The sequence below is a fragment of the Staurois parvus genome, unplaced genomic scaffold, assembly GCF_062004578.1.
Source record: "Staurois parvus isolate SC_StPar_1 unplaced genomic scaffold, SC_StPar_1.0 ptg000050l, whole genome shotgun sequence".
Classification (NCBI taxonomy): domain Eukaryota; kingdom Metazoa; phylum Chordata; class Amphibia; order Anura; family Ranidae; genus Staurois; species Staurois parvus.
In genome coordinates this window covers 1-18,523 of record NW_028317846.1, presented here as the reverse complement: position 1 = coordinate 18,523, position 18,523 = coordinate 1, and the positions used below count along the sequence as shown (strand labels likewise).

General features: G+C 41.8%; 1 long non-coding RNA gene across 2 annotated transcripts in view; it reads right to left on the bottom strand.

The window, feature by feature from the left end:
* Nucleotides 1–14,692, bottom strand: part of LOC149470213 (uncharacterized) — a 179,264-nt gene extending 164,572 nt beyond the window's left edge. For both annotated transcript variants that reach the window (XR_016309473.1, XR_016309471.1), the window contains exon 1: nt 14,553–14,692. This is a non-coding gene — a long non-coding RNA (uncharacterized LOC149470213). The remainder of the gene's footprint in view (nt 1–14,552) is intronic.
* Nucleotides 14,693–18,523: the final 3,831 nt, after the last annotated feature.

The window sequence follows — 18,523 nt, the reverse complement described above, 5'->3', positions numbered from 1 at the left end:
GAAAACACCTAGGTCACATTTAACCCATTGATTTCCTCCCCAGTTAACCCCTTCACTGCCCAGTCACCAATGTCATTATTTACAGTGTACAGATTTTTTGCTGATCACTGTATTAGTGTCACTGGCGACTTACGATAGTGTTAGCGTCAGTTATCACCCCTCCCAGATAGCGTCAGATTGCCCGATAGTACACCAGTAATAACATTTAACCCCTTGATTGCCAGGAACACACTCAATTGCACACTAAACCTCCATTGCTAGTATAGTGTCTGAACGGATCAATATCTTTGATCAGATCAGCGCTATACCAGCGTTCACATTAGAATAGCATCCCCAAAAACGCAGCGTTAGAGGGATCAGCCCCGACACCTGCCAGGACCTGCGTTTAGCCTCTCTGCTCCCCTTCTCCACCAGCAAGTGCAGCGTCATTAGACAACTGTCACTTGATACATTACACACAAAACCGCAGTGTTCACAAAATCAGGCCTGATCTCTGTTAGCACTTGTTGGTAAATTTTTTGTAGCGGTTCAAGCAGTCTCTGACAGCCAGGCGCTCTAGGTACCTATAAATTTAGTGGCCAAAATGTCCAACCAAAGGTACACTAGTGAAAAGGCCTACAGGATTCTGAGCATGTCAGGTGAGAGCGAAGGGGAAGATTCACTGACAGAATCCGCCTCAGAGTGCCAGTACTAGTGCTGCGCTACCTTTTGGTGAACTGGCGAGCACCAGCGGCCTAGTACGTCCTGGGCTTATACATACCCGCACTGCAGTATTACTTGGTGACGTGTCGAGTCCCATAACCGCAGTACAAGCTGGTGCGGTGGCGAGCACAAGTAGTGTCCCGCGGCCACCAAGAATTCGCACACAGGCCCGTAGAGCCCCTAGTATCCTTCCGGAAAAATCGTTTTTTTTTGTTGTCACATTTGTTATTGTTCTACTTTTACTGTTTTATTGTTAACCATTACTGTTTTCTTTGCAGGAATGCTTTCAGCTGCAGCACTGACCTGTTTATTCTGACAGCAACAGGAACTTGCTCTCAGAATATACATAAATCAGTGTGGGCAGCGCTGTTGGATGAGATTTTTCATCCGCAGTTTAAAAAAAGAACATATATGCCGAAGCATGGGGGCCTGGGGTGGCCAGTGGGTGGATGGCCCCTATGCTTCGGCATATATCTTTTATAATATTTGTTGGCACATTTCATGTGTGCCCACCATTAGAAGTGGGTGGATGCAGGGAGGTATTCTAATGGTGGGCATACCACCACACACTTTTTCTTGCAGAGATATTTCAATTAAAAAGTTGTTTTATTGAGTTACTGTTTTATTGTTAACCATTGCTGTTTTCTTTGCAGGAATGTCAAACTGCAGCACCGACTTGTTTATTCTGACAGCAACAGGGTCTTGCTTTGAGAATATACATAAGTAGGTGTGTGCAGTGCTGTCGGATGAGCTTTTTCATCCGCAGTTCAAAAAAGAGCATATATGCCGAAGCAAGGGGGCCTGGGGTGGCCAGTGGGTGGATGGCCCCTATGCTTCGGCATATATATTTTATAATCTTTGTTGGCACATTTCATGTGTGCCCACCATTAGAAGTGGGTGGATGCAGGGAGGTATTCTAATGGTGGGCATACCACACACTTTTTCTGGCAGAGATTTCTTCTCTTTTTTTCTATTCAGCCCACAGGCTGCATAACAAAAAAAAAAAAAAGAACATAGCATATACACCCAACAAGGACCAGCAACGTACTGGTACATCACTGGATTTTGAATGGTTATACCAGGGTGATGCATGCAGCTGCAGGCATCATCCTGGTATCGTTTTTGTCAGCTGGCGATCGGCTTTCATGTAAAAGCAATCCTAGTGGCTAATTAGCTGCAGGATTGCTTTTACAAGCAGCGGGAGAAAATGCCCCCTCCCTCGCTGCCTTCCACGGCCTTTTCGGGCAGTCCCGTGCCATCAGGGGAATCTGAGAATGCAGCCGTTGTTTCTCCCAGCTGACCATGGAGCTGATTGGAGACCAGAAAGGTGCCAATCATCTCTATAGTCTAAGAAATCAGAAGCAAACGAGCATTTCATCACTTCAGTTGCGCAGGATACAAACAGCGCCATTTGTAAATTGGGAAAGCATCTGATCACACCGATCTTGGTGAGATTACATAATGTAAGGGCAGAAGAGATATCTAGAGTCTGATAGACCCCAGATTTCCCAAAAAAGAATATATGACAATGCCCATTGAAGTTATAGGGGATATTTGAATTCCCTGTGATAGTATTCAAAGTGTTCAAAAAAAAAAAAAATGAAAGGGACAGTGTAAAAATAATTAAATAAATCAAAATAACTAAAAAAAAAAATACCCTTGCCCCCCCCACACACGCGCACACCTGCGTTCGTGAGCATGACCTTGTGCCAGTATGGAAACAGCGGCTGCACCATGCATGTGAGGTATCGCCACAAACGTCGGATCAAGGGCAGTAATTCTAGCACTAGACCTCCTCTGTAAATCTAAAATGGGAGCTTGTAAAGGCTTTTAAAGCGCTGTCTATAGATATTAAAAATGTATGCAGTTTGTTGCCACTGTGCGGGGCATGCGCAGTTTTAAAACACGTCATGTTTGGTATCTATTTACTCAGCATAGCATCATCTTTTATATCTTACCAAATAATTGGCCAATATATTTTGTTTTTGCGCATTAAAATGAAAAAAAAGTGTATTATTTAAAATAAAATTGCGTTTGAAAATTCGCTGTGTGAGTATTATGTGAGATAAAAAATTGAAGCACCCACCATTTTATTCACTAGGTTGTCTGCTTTTGAAAAATATATAATGTTTGGGAGTTCAAGTTAATTTCATAGCAAAAATACTGATTTTTTTCAGGTGAACAAAAAGTGGCAGAAAAGGTTTGGTCTTCAGGTGATTAGAAGAGTGAGTGATGTGTGGCATAAACTTCAAATGCTGGGCATAAAATGCCCCCACCCCCCAAAATGACCCCTTTTTGTTAAGTAGACACCCCAAACTATTTGCTGAGAGGCATGTTGAATCAATAGAAGAATTTATTTTTTTACCACAAGTTTTTGGAAAATGACAAAAAAATAAATACATTTTATTACACATAATTGTCATTTTAATAATTTATTGCTCACACATGCCATAGGTATATGTGGAATTACTCCCCAAAATACATTCTGCTACTTGTCCCGAGCATGGGGGTACCACATGTGAGATATTTGTTGGTAGTCTAGTCAAGTACAGGACCCCAAAATCCAATAAGCACCTTCAGGCTTTTAAAGGGCTTCATTTCCTCATTACACTTCCTGACTACTTATCACAGTGTTGGAGGCCCTGAAATGCCAGAATAGAACCAAACCCCCCAAATGACTCATTTTTGCAAAGTAGACACCCCAAAGAATTTGATAAGAAACATGGTGAATCATTTTGCAGATCTCGTTTGTTGCCACAAGTTTTTGGAAAATAAAGAAAGAAAACAAAAACATATTTTTTCTTTTCTTTTTTTATATTTCAAAACCTTGTGAGAAAAAATTAGATCTGCAAAATACTCACCATGCCTCTTTTTAAATTCTTGGAGTGTCTACTTTCCAAAAAGGGGTCATTGGGGGGGGGGGTTGGTGCTATCCTGGCATTTCAAGGCCTCCAAAACTGTGATAGGTAGTGAGGAAGTGAAATGAAGAAGTTACACACCTTCAGGCTTTCAAAGTGGTCATTGGATTTCAGGCTCCTGTATGTGACTAGGCTCCCAAAAAGTCTCACACATGTGGAATCCCCATACTCAGTAGAAGTAGCAGAATGTATTTTGGGGTGTAATTCAACATATACCCATGGCTTTTGTGAGCAATATATCATTTAAGAGACAACTTTGTATAAAAAAAAACTGTTTTTGTCACAAAAACTTGTGGAAAAAAAAATTTCCATTGACTCATATGCCTCTCAGCAGATAGCTTAGGGTGTCTAATTTCTGAAAAGGGGTCATTTGGGGGTGTTGGACTATCCTGGTATTTTAGCACCTCAAGAAATGTGATAGGCAGTCAGAAAGTAAAAACTGTGTAAATTTCAAATTATCTATACCATAGTTTGTAGATGCTATAACTTTCACACAAAGCAATCAATATACACTTATTGGGATTTGTTTTACCAAAAACATGTAGCAGAATATATTTTGGCCCAAATTTATGATGAAATTTTAGTTTTTTGGATATTTTTTGACAGAAAAGAGAAAATACTGGGTTTTTTTTGCGTTTTATTTTTTATAGCGCAAAAAATAAAAAGCGCACAGGTGATCAAATACCACTGAAAGAAAGCTCTATTCGTGGGGTGAGCATGCTGATTCGTCCTCTTTTATTTGGGTGGGGGGGTGGGAATTTATGCTGAGACATGATGCTCACACATGGGGGGGGGGGGGGGGGGGGCGGCTTAGTTTGTCATCTTCGCCCTGGGAGCTAGACAACCTTGTCCTGGCACCACACGCAGGGCAGTCAATAGATCTCCTCTTCCCCGCTCAACACATTGCTGAAATCGAATTCCCTTACAGACACAGCCTCGATGTACAGTGTATAACTGGCTGCTATGTTGCAGTACTGACCCTGTCCTCTCCTCTTCTGGCCCCTTGTCCTCTACCCTGCTGACCCTCTGTCCACCATCCTGCTGACCCTCTGTACCCTGCCCTGCTGACCCCTGTACACTGCCCTTCTGACCACTGTCATCTGTCCTGCTGACACCTTTATCCTGCCCTACCTTTGCCCTGATAACCCCTGCTGACCTCCCATCCTCTGCCTGCTGACCCCTATCCTGTGCCTTACTGAACCTCTCTATACTGCCCCACTGACTCTTGTATGCTCCCATGCTGATCTCCCATCCTCTGCCCTGCTGACCCTTATTTTGTCCCCTACTGACCGCCTGTACACTGCCCTACTGAGTCTTGTACACTCCCCTGCTGACCTATCATCCTCTGTCCTGCTAACCCCTTTTACACTGCCCTGCTAACCCTTGTACACTGCCTTGATGACCCGCTGTAAACTGCCCTACAAACTAATGGCCTCTGTACTCCGCCCTAAAAACTGCTGTCCCTATCTCTCTGCCCTGCTGGCCCCTCTGTACGCTGCCCTACTGACTTCCATACACTGCCCTGTCAAACTCGCATCTTCTGCCCCCCTCATGTTTTTTACTGCGCCCCCACATCAGACAGGCTAGATCAGGCCCTGTTGAAAAAAAAAAGAGATTGCACTGGTATTGTTTATACTATTATTATTAATAATATTACTATATATTTTTAGCTTTTTTTTAGGATTGTAGTAGTTATAGTAGCTGATTCTTTGGAAAAAAAAATTATACAATTATACTGGTAGTGTTTATATTATTATGATTATTATTACTATTGTTAAAAAAAAAACTACACTGGTATTGTTTTTATTACTATTATTATGATTATTATTATTAACAACCGGTTGCCGACCAGCCACAGTACATTTACTGCGGCAGGGTGGCACTACTGTGCACAATCACGTATATATACACGTGATTCGCGCTTCCAATGTTTTCGAGAACAGGGGGCGCGCGCACGCGCCCGCCGACCCGCGGGTGTCATAATTCGATCCCCGCGGGATCATTCGATCTTGGCCAGTGATGTCCGGCTGAAGTTGAATGATCGGTCCCTGTCCTATCCTGTCCTGTGTTGACAGTTACACAGGACAAGATATGATGTCAATCTTCTCTGCCTGGGCACATTCCGTCCCAGAGAGAGAAGACATACAAAACGTGAGTACAAAGCGCTACACTAACACTTAGAAAACACCTAGGTCACATTTAACCCATTGATTTCCTCCCCAGTTAACCCCTTCACTGCCCAGTCACCAATGTCATTATTTACAGTGTACAGATTTTTTTGCTGATCACTGTGTTAGTGTCACTGGCGACTTACGATAGTGTTATCGTCAGTTATCACCCCTCCCAGATAGCGTCAGATTGCCCGATAGTACACCAGTAATAACATTTAACCCCTTGATTGCCAGGAACACGCTCAATTGCACACTAAACCTCCATTGCTAGTATAGTGTCTGAACGGATCAATATCTTTGATCAGATCAGCGCTATACCAGCGTTCACATTAGAATAGCATCCCCAAAAACGCAGCGTTAGAGGGATCAGCCCCGACACCTGCCAGGACCTGCGTTTAGCCTCTCTGCTCCCCTTCTCCACCAGCAAGTGCAGTGTCATTAGACAACTGTCACTTGATACATTACACACAAAACCGCAGTGTTCACAGAATCAGGCCTGATCTCTGTTAGCACTTGTTGGTAAATTTTTTGTAGCGGTTCAAGCAGTCTCTGACAGCCAGGCGCTCTAGGTACCTATAAATTTAGTGGCCAAAATGTCCAACCAAAGGTACACTAGTGAAAAGGCCTACAGGATTCTGAGCATGTCAGGTGAGAGCGAATGGGAAGATTCACTGACAGAATCCGCCTCAGAGTGCCAGTACTAGTGCTGCGCTACCTTTTGGTGAACTGGCGAGCACCAGCGGCCTAGTACGTCCTGGGCTTATACATACCCGCACTGCAGTATTACTTGGTGACGTGTCGAGTCCCATAACCGCAGTACAAGCTGGTGCGGTGGCGAGCACAAGTAGTGTCCCGCGGCCACCAAGAATTCGCACACAGGCCCGTAGAGCCCCTAGTATCCTTCCGGAAAAATAGTTTTTTTTTGTGGTCACATTTGTTATTGTTCTACTTTTACTGTTTTATTGTTAACCATTACTGTTTTCTTTGCAGGAATGCTTTCAGCTGCAGCACTGACCTGTTTATTCTGACAGCAACAGGAACTTACTCTCAGAATATACATAAATCAGTGTGGGCAGCGCTGTTGGATGAGATTTTTCATCCGCAGTTTAAAAAAAGAACATATATGCCGAAGCCTGGGGGCCTGGGGTGGCCAGTGGGTGGATGGCCCCTATGCTTCGGCATATATCTTTTATAATATTTGTTGGCACATTTCATGTGTGCCCACCATTAGAAGTGGGTGGATGCAGGGAGGTATTCTAATGGTGGGCATACCACCACACACTTTTTCTTGCAGAGATATTTCAATTAAAAAGTTGTTTTATTGAGTTACTGTTTTATTGTTAACCATTGCTGTTTTCTTTGCAGGAATGTCAAACTGCAGCACCGACTTGTTTATTCTGACAGCAACAGGGTCTTGCTCTGAGAATATACATAAGTAGGTGTGTGCAGTGCTGTCGGATGAGCTTTTTCATCCGCAGTTCAAAAAAGAGCATATATGCCGAAGCATGGGGGCCTGGGGTGGCCAGTGGGTGGATGGCCCCTATGCTTCGGCATATATATTTTATAATCTTTGTTGGCACATTTCATGTGTGCCCACCATTAGAAGTGGGTGGATGCAGGGAGGTATTCTAATGGTGGGCATACCACACACTTTTTCTGGCAGAGATTTCTTCTCTTTTTTTCTATTCAGCCCACAGGCTGCATAACAAAAAAAAAAAAAGAACATAGCATATACACCCAACAAGGACCAGCAACGTACTGGTACATCACTGGATTTTGAATGGTTATACCAGGGTGATGCATGCAGCTGCAGGCATCATCCTGGTATCGTTTTTGTCAGCTGGCGATCGGCTTTCATGTAAAAGCAATCCTAGTGGCTAATTAGCTGCAGGATTGCTTTTACAAGCAGCGGGAGAAAATGCCCCCTCCCTCGCTGCATTCCACGGCCTTTTCGGGCAGTCCCGTGCCCCCAGATTTCCCAAAAAAGAATATATGACAATGCCCATTGAAGTTATAGGGGATATTTGAATTCCCTGTGATAGTATTCAAAGTGATCAAAAAAAAAAAAAAAAAATGAAAGGGACAGTGTAAAAATAATTAAATAAATCAAAATAACAAAAAAAAAATACCCTTGCCCCCCCTCACACGCGCACACCTGCGTTCGTGAGCGTTGACCTTGTGCCAGTATGGAAACAGCGGCTGCACCATGCATGTGAGGTATCGCCACAAACGTCGGATCAATGGCAGTAATTCTAGCACTAGACCTCCTCTGTAAATCTAAAATGGGAGCTTGTAAAGGCTTTTAAAGCGCTGTCTATAGATATTAAAAATGTATGCAGTTTGTCGCCACTGTGCGGGGCATGCGCAGTTTTAAAACACGTCATGTTTGGTATCTATTTACTCAGCATAGCATCATCTTTTATATCTTACCAAATAATTGGCCAATATATTTTGTTTTTGCGCATTAAAATTAAAAAAAGTGTATTATTTAAAATAAAATTGCGTTTGAAAATTCGCTGTGTGAGTATTATGTGAGATAAAAAATTGAAGCACCCACCATTTTATTCACTAGGTTGTCTGCTTTTGAAAAATATATAATGTTTGGGAGTTCAAATTAATTTCATAGCAAAAATACTGATTTTTTTCAGGTGAACAAAAAGTGGCAGAAAAGGCTTGGTCTTCAGGTGGTTAGAAGAGTGAGTGATGTGTGGCATAAACTTCAAATGCTGGGCATAAAATGCCCCCACCCCCCAAAATGACCCCTTTTTGTTAAGTAAACACCCCAAACTATTTGCTGAGAGGCATGTTGAATCAATAGAAGAATTTATTTTTTTGCCACAAGTTTTTGGAAAATGACAAAAAAATAAATACATTTTATTACACATAATTGTCATTTTAATAATTTATTGCTCACACATGCCATAGGTATATGTGGAATTACTCCCCAAAATACATTCTGCTACTTGTCCCGAGCATGGGGGTACCACATGTGAGATATTTGTTGGTAGTCTAGTCAAGTACAGGACCCCAAAATCCAATAAGCACCTTCAGGCTTTTAAAGGGCTTCATTTCCTCATTACACTTCCTGACTACTTATCACAGTGTTGGAGGCCCTGAAATGCCAGAATAGAACCAAACCCCCCAAATGACTCATTTTTGCAAAGTAGACACCCCAAAGAATTTGATAAGAAACATGGTGAATCATTTTGCAGATCTCGTTTGTTGCCACAAGTTTTTGGAAAATAAAGAAAGAAAACAAAAACATATTTTTTCTTTTCTTTTTTTATATTTCAAAACCTTGTGAGAAAAAATTAGATCTGCAAAATACTCACCATGCCTCTTTTTAAATTCTTGGAGTGTCTACTTTCCAAAAAGGGGTCATTTGGGGGGGGGTTGGTGCTATCCTGGCATTTCAGGGCCTCCAAAACTGTGATAGGTAGTGAGGAAGTGAAATGAAGAAGTTACACACCTTCAGGCTTTCAAAGTGGTCATTGGATTTCAGGCTCCTGTATGTGGCTAGGTTCCCAAAAAGTCTCACACATGTGGAATCCCCATACTCAGTAGAAGTAGCAGAATGTATTTTGGGGTGTAATTCAACATATACCCATGGCTTTTGTGAGCAATATATCATTTAAGAGACAACTTTGTATAAAAAAAAAACTGTTTTTGTCACAAAAACTTGTGGAAAAAAAAAATTTCCATTGACTCATATGCCTCTCAGCAGATAGCTTAGGGTGTCTAATTTCCGAAAAGGGGTCATTTGGGGGTGTTGGACTATCCTGGTATTTTAGCACCTCAAGAAATGTGATAGGCAGTCAGAAAGTAAAAACTGTGTAAATTTCAAATTATCTATACCATAGTTTGTAGATGCTATAACTTTCACACAAAGCAATCAATATACACTTATTGGGATTTTTTTTTTACCAAAAACATGTAGCAGAATATATTTTGGCCCAAATTTATGATGAAATTTTAGTTTTTTGGATATTTTTTGACAGAAAAGAGAAAATACTGTGGTTTTTTTTCACGTTTTATTTTTTATAGCGCAAAAAATAAAAAGCGCACAGGTGATCAAATACCACTGAAAGAAAGCTCTATTCGTGTGAAAGAAAGGACATACATTTTGTTTGGGCACAGCTTTGCATAACCACGCAATTGTCAGTTAAACTAGTGCAGCGCTGTATAGCAAAAAATTGCATAAATTACAGTATCTATACCATAGTTTGTAGACACTATAACTTTCACACAAAGCAATCAATATACACTTATTGGGATTTTTTTTTTTAATAATAATAATACATATTTTCGCTGTTTTCTGCTTGTAGAAGTTATAGTAGTTGATGTTTTGAGAAAAAAAAAATTATTATACTGGTATACTTTATATTCATATTTATTTCAAAGCATCAACTACTATAAATACTACAATCAGAAAACAGCTAAAACATCTAATAACAATAATAATTTATACTGTACATATCCGTCACCTAAGAAGTCTATTATAACTGCATTGACTCCTATATATTGCCCTCTCTAATACCAGTTTGTAAATCTCCACCTGAGAGCAACACATTACTGGTTACTTTTTACTTTACACAACCCCATTTATACATATCACACGATATCCAGCTATTCTGTTTTCTCTAATAAAAAGAAGGGAGAAACAAGAAAACGGAAAGAGAAAAAGAAATTGAGGCATACTTTGACTCTAATGTAGACTTTGCCGCCATTATTCAATGTTCTATACAACATTCTCCATATATTGTGCTGTTTATACCACCGTTCAAAAAGTCCTCTTTTTTAAGGAGCTACATTCACTGTAATGGGCCGAGCTCAATTCTTTGTTCAGTAATTTAGTATTAACATTACATGCTATTTATGTCACTTTCCAGATATTTTAACAAACCCTAACATACCTTCAGGTAAAGTAACTTACTATTTAGAGGTACATTGTCACTTACTTAGAAATTAATCCGAAACTAAAAGGTAACTATTACACACATTATCTAGTCAAATAATAGTATATACAATAAAATACAACTACATGAGGAAAACTATTTTCTAACACCTAAGCCACACTTTACACATTGTGGTATTTCCAGTTTCGGTTATTACACGGGATGTCATTAATAGACATATATCTCTATTCTGTATACATAAATGAGGTGAAAAATAGAAGCTCTTGTTGCCCCTTTGAAAAGCCTTGCACAGTGAATTACTTTTCAGAGGGCAGAAGTGAAAGCTATCCTTTCACTTCCTGCTGAGTCTACAGGACAGGAAGTGAAGGGAAACCTTCCTAATGACAGCACTGATAAAACGAAAATTACAACTGTTCTTTACTTAAGGGCTTGTAGCACTCTGAAGAGTGGTGGATCGCTTTTCAGAGTATATTTTACAGGCGACAGGGGCAGGCATCCTCATGGCCTGTTTTAACTCCTAAAAAGTCTGCACCACCACGCTGCAACCGTGTACATTGCACACGGTTGCAGCTTGGACCTATTCACTTGAATGAGTCACATTAGGCGGATTTTACTGGTAAATAACCCATGCCTTTGCAAAGCGTTGTGAGGTGACTTGCTTTTCAGAGGGTGGTAGAGTAGTGGCTGCCAGACATTCAGCAGGTGATATTGCCAGCAACTAAACCCCCCTTTATTGCCAGTCAAATGGAAGTGATTGAGTTGTGGCATGGGCCCGTTTACCTGAATGGGTCGCATGTGGCAGCTCAGCCACCTGTTTTTACCTCCTGTGGCAGCCGTGTGTGTGAAGCCATAAAGTCTGGAAAAGGTGCACTTCTAAAATTGAAAAATTACCCTCCGGGCTGGTTTATACCAGAATGTGTTGGGGGAAAGGAGAGTTCTTCGCGTTCAAAACGCAACGCCTTTGAGAGCTGCTGTGGGTGTCAATATATTCTTAAGCAAATATATTGCTACAGGGCGGCACAGGTGTGCAAAATCACGTATATATACATGATATTGCAGTTCCGGGTAGGAGACGCACGTGCGCCCTACCCACGCAGCCATTCATGGCCTCGGCTATCAATCGCTGGGTCCGGGCCAGGCAGTTCTCGCCGGTATCCAGTGATCACTGAGTATCTCCGACAGTGGAGAGACCTGTGTATAAACACAGTTCTGTCCCCTGTCAGCTGCTGCACACTGCTTTGTATGGCTCTGCATTGCAAAGCCATACAAAGCAGTGTGCTTACAATGAAACACACACAGCCCACACAGTAAAACAGCACACAGTTAGCCCTTTGATTGCCCCACGTTAACCCCTTCCTGCCTACCAGTGCCAATAGTACAGTGTCAGTGCTTTTGTGTTAGCACTGATCACTGTATTGGTGTCACTGGGGGTCTCAGTGTCAGAATGCCCTCCGCAGTCCCGCTATAAGTCGCTGATCGCTGCCAGTACTAGTAAAAAAAAATTACGTAAACCAATTAATTTACACGTATTGGGATTTTGTTTAACAAAGACATGTAGCAGAATACAATCATAAAAAGAGGAAGTGAGCGCTAAAAGCAAAAAAGCAGCCAAAGCACAAAAAGGATACCAAATAACCTCTCAAGACTTAAATATATATAAGGTGCGGCGCTAAACAGTTCAACCAATAATGAATGCTCAATATATAAAATATGCCAAGATTAATAAAACCATAAAAATCATCATAAGAATAAAGTGACTTGTGACAAAGTGCCAAACATTCATATGTATTCAGTGACTTTCGTAATCTCATATAGTCCGTCAGTGTTAGAGTGACCAGTAGTGTTAATATAGAGTAATTGTCCCAATTAAGAGTATGGGAGATCAAATTATCTCCAGTAATAGGTGCTCCATCCAGACTGTGGTGAAATGACTGGTATTATGTAAAGGCTGCGCACTCACCAGATGCACAGTTAATCTGCGCATTTAGAGACAATATTCTCTTATGGATACACTGAAGGCTCCTGTATGGATGGATCTGGTCTGGTCAGGTATTCCCCTCACCGCTCTCTCCTTCTGGCAATATGGCTCAGTCTCCCCTTACATACAGCTCTGTGGGTTGTTGATAGCTGCACCTCCACCATGAGGATGGCGATAGATACAGAGTCCTCCCCGACAGCCACGATCAATTCTTCCTTCCTACCAGTCGGAGAGTGCAGGGCTGCTGTGACGGACTATATGAGATCACCAAAGTCACTGAATACATCGGAATTTTTGGCACTTTGTCACAAGTCACTTTATTCTTATGATGATTTTTATGGTTTTATTAATCTTGGCCAGGGGCGGACTGACCATTTGGAAACTCGGGCACTGCCCGAGAGCCCGGGGTCAGTAGGGGGCCCCATGAGATGCCCCTAGTACCTTTTCATAGTCTTTTTTGAGTTTGGGCAAGGACACAGGGGCCCCATGATCCCCTATTGCCCGAGGCCCCATGAGTTCTCAGTCCGCCCCTGATCTTGGCATATTTTATATAATGAGCTTTCAGTATTGGTTGAACTGTTTAGCGCCGCACGTTATATATATTTATGTAGCAGAATACATTTTGGCCTAAATTATGACAAAATTTGATATTTTACATTCTTTACCGGAAATGTTTAATAGCAAAATGTTAAAAATATTTTTTTCCCAAAATTGTTAGTCTTTTTTTGTTTATAGCGCGCAAAATAAAAAAAGCAGAAGCGATCAAATACCATCAAAAGAAAGCTCTACTTGTTGGGGGAAAAAAGGATGTAAATTTTGTTTGGGTTCAGCGTTGCATGACAGCGCAATTGCCAGTTAAGTTGGGGGGGGGGGTTGTTTGATGCATTTTTCTTACCACACCACACATGCACCAAAAATGCAGCAAGCATGACTTTTAACAATGCAAAGGACCCCCAACTGACCACTGTGAAGAGTTCCATAGGATTTATTGGTCATGCAGTTTGTTTTTTTTTAATGCAAAAATGGAAGGAAAAGAAATCAGTGTGAAAGCAACCTAAGCAGTGCAAGCTCTGTGACCAGAAGTTGGGGGCTGCGGTGAAAGTGGCCTTGAGCTAGAGGGAAGAATAATTAGTGGTATCGCACTAGGCATGCATTATTGTGTGGGAAACCATTTACAGTATTTTGAATTACCGTGTGTTGCATGTGGTGCTCCCCTAAAAAAGCAACAGGGATGGTTTTTTCTGTGTTAGGGCTGCCTTAGGGCCCATTTAGCTTTCTGGAAAGGCTGTGGAAAAAGGGGCTTTTACCCCCATCCACTTCAAGTTCCAGAAATTTCCAGGAACAGCAGGAAACACAGGCTGACCCATGATAATGCACCCAACACTACAAAAAAAAAAAAAAAGTAGCTCTGCCCTTCCCTCTGCACCTCCCCTAATGTGGGTAAAGGGACGCAGAACACCACATTTTGGAGGACATGCCCAAAGGTCAAAGGTTTGGGATTTGTGTATACAATTTTGTTTTCTTTGATCCTTGTCAATTTTAAGAAGTCCCCATTACAGGCCCTACTTAACCAACCAATAGAGGAGGCACCAAAGCATTCCAAAATATTGGTCTTGTTTACATTCCTAGCGGCCAGAATAGCAGTCACCAGGTCCTGGATGTCTTTTGTCCATCCTCTTTTCATTAGTGAACGCTAAAATGTCATGGCAAATGGTGCATAAAAAGCTATCAGCCGCATTGAAAAATAAATTACATTTATTCAAAAGATCATGGGACCCTTGGATAAGTTATATTTCAGCAGACAGACAATCAGTGAAGTTCCAACAAAGGGCAGGGGAGATGGACACGGAACAAAACTCTAGATTACCCGCATGTCCTGATATTCTTCTTCTAGCTTTCTCTCTCTTCTCTTCCTTTTCTTTCTCTATTCGACCTTCCTTCTGCATTTACCTGGGTTATCATATGCACCTGATTAAAGAAACATGTTCATTAGAGTATATCATTTTGGTGAGCATTCAACCTGCGTAAAAAGTGTACGGCACAGCTATTGATATGAGAAATATCAAACCAGACCTCAGTACAAAAAATGATGCTGTACATGAAAATACCTTTTGCACTTAAAGGGTAACTTCACTTTCATGGGTATTGTACACATAGCATGTATACACATTGTACGCATAGCATGTACAATGGCGATCAATGATACTGACGTTTGTCGCCATTTCACTGGCGCACACAAATTTATGGTTTGACATGTTGGGTATTTATTTACTCGGTGCAACCTCGTCTTTTATATTTTACCAGAAATTTGGGCAATTTATTGCATTTGTTTGCCCTAAAATTTTGCATTTTAGACCTTTGAGGTATTATCATTTTTAGGGTGGAACACATAACAATGTTCCGGCTCCTGCAGCAGCTTAGTGTGTGATAGCAGTACGAGGAGAAGTTCCCTGTACCAGCTATGTCATTTTTAAAAGAGCGTGGCCATGTGGGTGGAGCCTCGCATGGCCACATCATTCATTCACAGAGTTCTGTGAATTAATCAACTGCAAGTACTGACATCCTTTGCGGATGTCGGCTTGTAGTTCTCAATGAACCAACACGGCACTGTTGAGCGCTCTGGTAGTTCATCAATTTAGCCTGTCAGTGTGAAACGGTCTGCCTGTAAGATGTACAGCTTACACTGACAGTCTGCAGGAGTCCTGCATTACACCTGCAATCTTGCCCTGCCCCCCTCATCCTCGTCACTGGCTCTGATTGACAATAGTGGGAGTGCCGGTACCACAGCAAAGCATGTAAGACCCGGAACTGGGGGGAGAGAAGAGCTGCAGAAATGCACAGTGCTGGATCGAATGAGGGCTCAAGTATAAGGGGGGAGAGGTAGATACGGATGCCTAGACATGTTTTACCTTAATGCAAAGAATGCAATAAGGTAAACCTGGTTAGGCTTTATAACCACTTTAACCGGTTCCCCGCCGCCCTATAGTAGAACTACTGCTACAGGGCAGCAGGGCTTTGCAAAATCTACAGCTGTCAATCATCGGGTCCCAGACGGAGATTCCCCGCCGGTACATGGTAATCGCCAAGGAAAAGTGACAGGGGAGATGTCTGTGTGTAAACACCACAGATCTCTTCCCTGTCTGCACCAACATGCTGCTTTGAATTGCTCTGCATAGCAAAGAAATACAAAGCAGCATGTTTCCCTAGTAAAACACACACAGTACATACAATAAAACAGCACAGTTAACCCCTTCCTGCTCAGTGTCATTAGTACAGTGTCAGTGTGTTTTATTAGCACCTATCACCGTATTAGTGTCATTGGGATGTCAGTGACACCAAGTCAGTTTCCCGCCCAGTGTCAGAATGCCCGCCGCAGTCCCGCAATAAGTCGCTGATCACCACCATTACTAATATTAAAAAAAGTAAAAATTCAGTATCTATACTGCCATTTGTAGACGCTATAACTTTCACATAAACCAATTAATTTAAATGTATTTGGGGGGGGTTTAGCAAAGACAATTTTTTTACTGGACATGTTTAATAGCAAAAAATCAAAAATATATATTTTTTTCAAAATTGTCGTTTTTTTTAAAACGCACAGGCAATCAAAAACTATTGAAAGAAAGCTTTATTTTTGAGAGAAAAAAAAGACGTAAATTTTATTTGGGTGCAGCGTTGCATGACCGCACAATTGTCAGTTAAAGTAACGTAGGGCCGTATCGCAATAAATGGCCTGGTCAAGAAGGGGGTAAATCCTCTGAAGGGCAAGTGGTTAAAGTAGGAACATATGCAAAACTCTTTTTTCCCTATTTTGGATAGAGTGGGGCAGGGTTATAACCCGTCAGTTTTTTGCCATCTGTGTCCCAATGGGGAGATGTACCTTCCCTTCCTGTCCTATAGCCCAAAACAGGAAGTTAGAGGAAAGTCCTGGAAAATAAGATAATCCATTGGGCCCTCCAGGTCACCAGAACTATAGTCCCAATTGGAAGATTTCCCCATTATTACTATTCTGGGGACAACCCAAAATGTTTTACTTCTTTAGATCAGGGGTCTCCAAACTTTATATACAAAGGGCCAGTTTACTGTCCTTAAGATCTTAAGGTGGGCCAGACTGTGGACATTGGGAGTAGAAAATGTCCTGGCATCAGCGGGAGCAAACAATGTTCCATTTTTGGTAATGAGAGGAGCTGTGCTCCATCCTTGTGTCACTGAGGAATCGTGCCCCATCATTGGTGTCATTGGGAGGAATTGTGCCCCATCACTGGCTTCATTTGGAGGAATTGCACCCCTTCATTGGTGTCAGTTGAGGGGAATTATGCCCCATTGTTGGTGTCAGTGGATGACATAGTGCTCCAAGCGCCAGATAAAAGCAAGCAAAGGGCAGCATCTGGCCCCCGGGCCACAGTTTGGAGGCCACTGATGATAATGGTAAACAGAACAGACAGAGAGGGTGAATCCCCCAACAGGGTCAGTTGGAACAATAAAAACTGTCAGGGTGTTCTAATCCATCTCCATACTATCCAAAACTGAAAAAAATGTTTTGCCTTTACCTATACTTTAACTTAAAAAGTACAATAATGGGGTTAACTGATAAACTCCAGAAGATCAAAAAAGAAAGCTTAATAGACACGAGCTAAATCAAAGCCATGCAAATAAAAAAGAAGTACAGTCAAAGTTCTTTTGGCTGTACTTCTCCTTTGGATCACAGGACTGCAGTTCGTTCTGCACTCCTGTGACCCGTGCCTGCCCAGTCACTGCTCTCTGCTCAGAGGTCATGTGATCGCTGAATTCTCACACTTAGAGTCGATGGGGGGGGCCGATGCTGCATCCACCTACGTAAGTATGATTTAGAGAGAAAAAAAAGCAATCCCACACATCTCTTTGAAGATCTGAACTTTTAAGGTCTGGTCTTGGACCAAGAATTGTCTTGCTTTTTTATATACAGTCAGGTCCATAAATATTGGGACATTGACACATTTCTAACATTTTTGGCTCTATACACCACCACAATGGATTTGAAATGAAACGAACAAGATGTGCTTTAACTGCAGACTGTCAGCTTTAATTTGAGGGTATTTACATCCAAATCAGGTGAACGATGTAGGAATTACAACAGTTTACATATGTGCCTCCCACTTGTTATGGGACCAAAAGTAATGGGACAATTGGCTTCTCAGCTGTTCCATGGCCAGGTGTGTGTTATTCCCTCATTATCCCAATTACAATGAGCAGATAAAAATCCAGAGTTCATTTCATGTGTGCTATTTGCATTTGGAATCTGTTGCTGTCAACTCTCAAGATGAGATCCAAAGAGCTGTCACTATCAGTGAAGCAAGCCATCATTAGGCTGAAAAAACAAAACAAACCCATCAGAGAGATAGCAAAAACATTAGGCGTGGCCAAAACAACTGTTTGGAACATTCTTAAAAAGAAGGAACGCACCGGTGAGCTCAGCAACACCAAAAAACCCGGACGACCACGGAAAACAACTGTGGTGGATGACCAAAGAATTCTTTCCCTGGTGAAGAAAACACCCTTCACAACAGTTGGCCAGATCAAGAACACTCTCCAGGAGGTAGGTGTATGTGGGTCAAAGTCAACAATCAAGAGAAGACTTCACCAGAGTGAATACAGAGGGTTCACCACAAGATGTAAACCATTAGTGAGCCTCAAAAACAGGAAGGCCAGATTAGAGTTTGCCAAACGACATCTAAAAAAGCCTTCACAGTTCTGGAACAACATCCTATGGACAGATGAGACCAAGATCAACTTGTACCAGAGTGATGGGAAGAGAAGAGTATGGAGAAGGAAAGGAACTGCTCATGATCCTAAGCATAC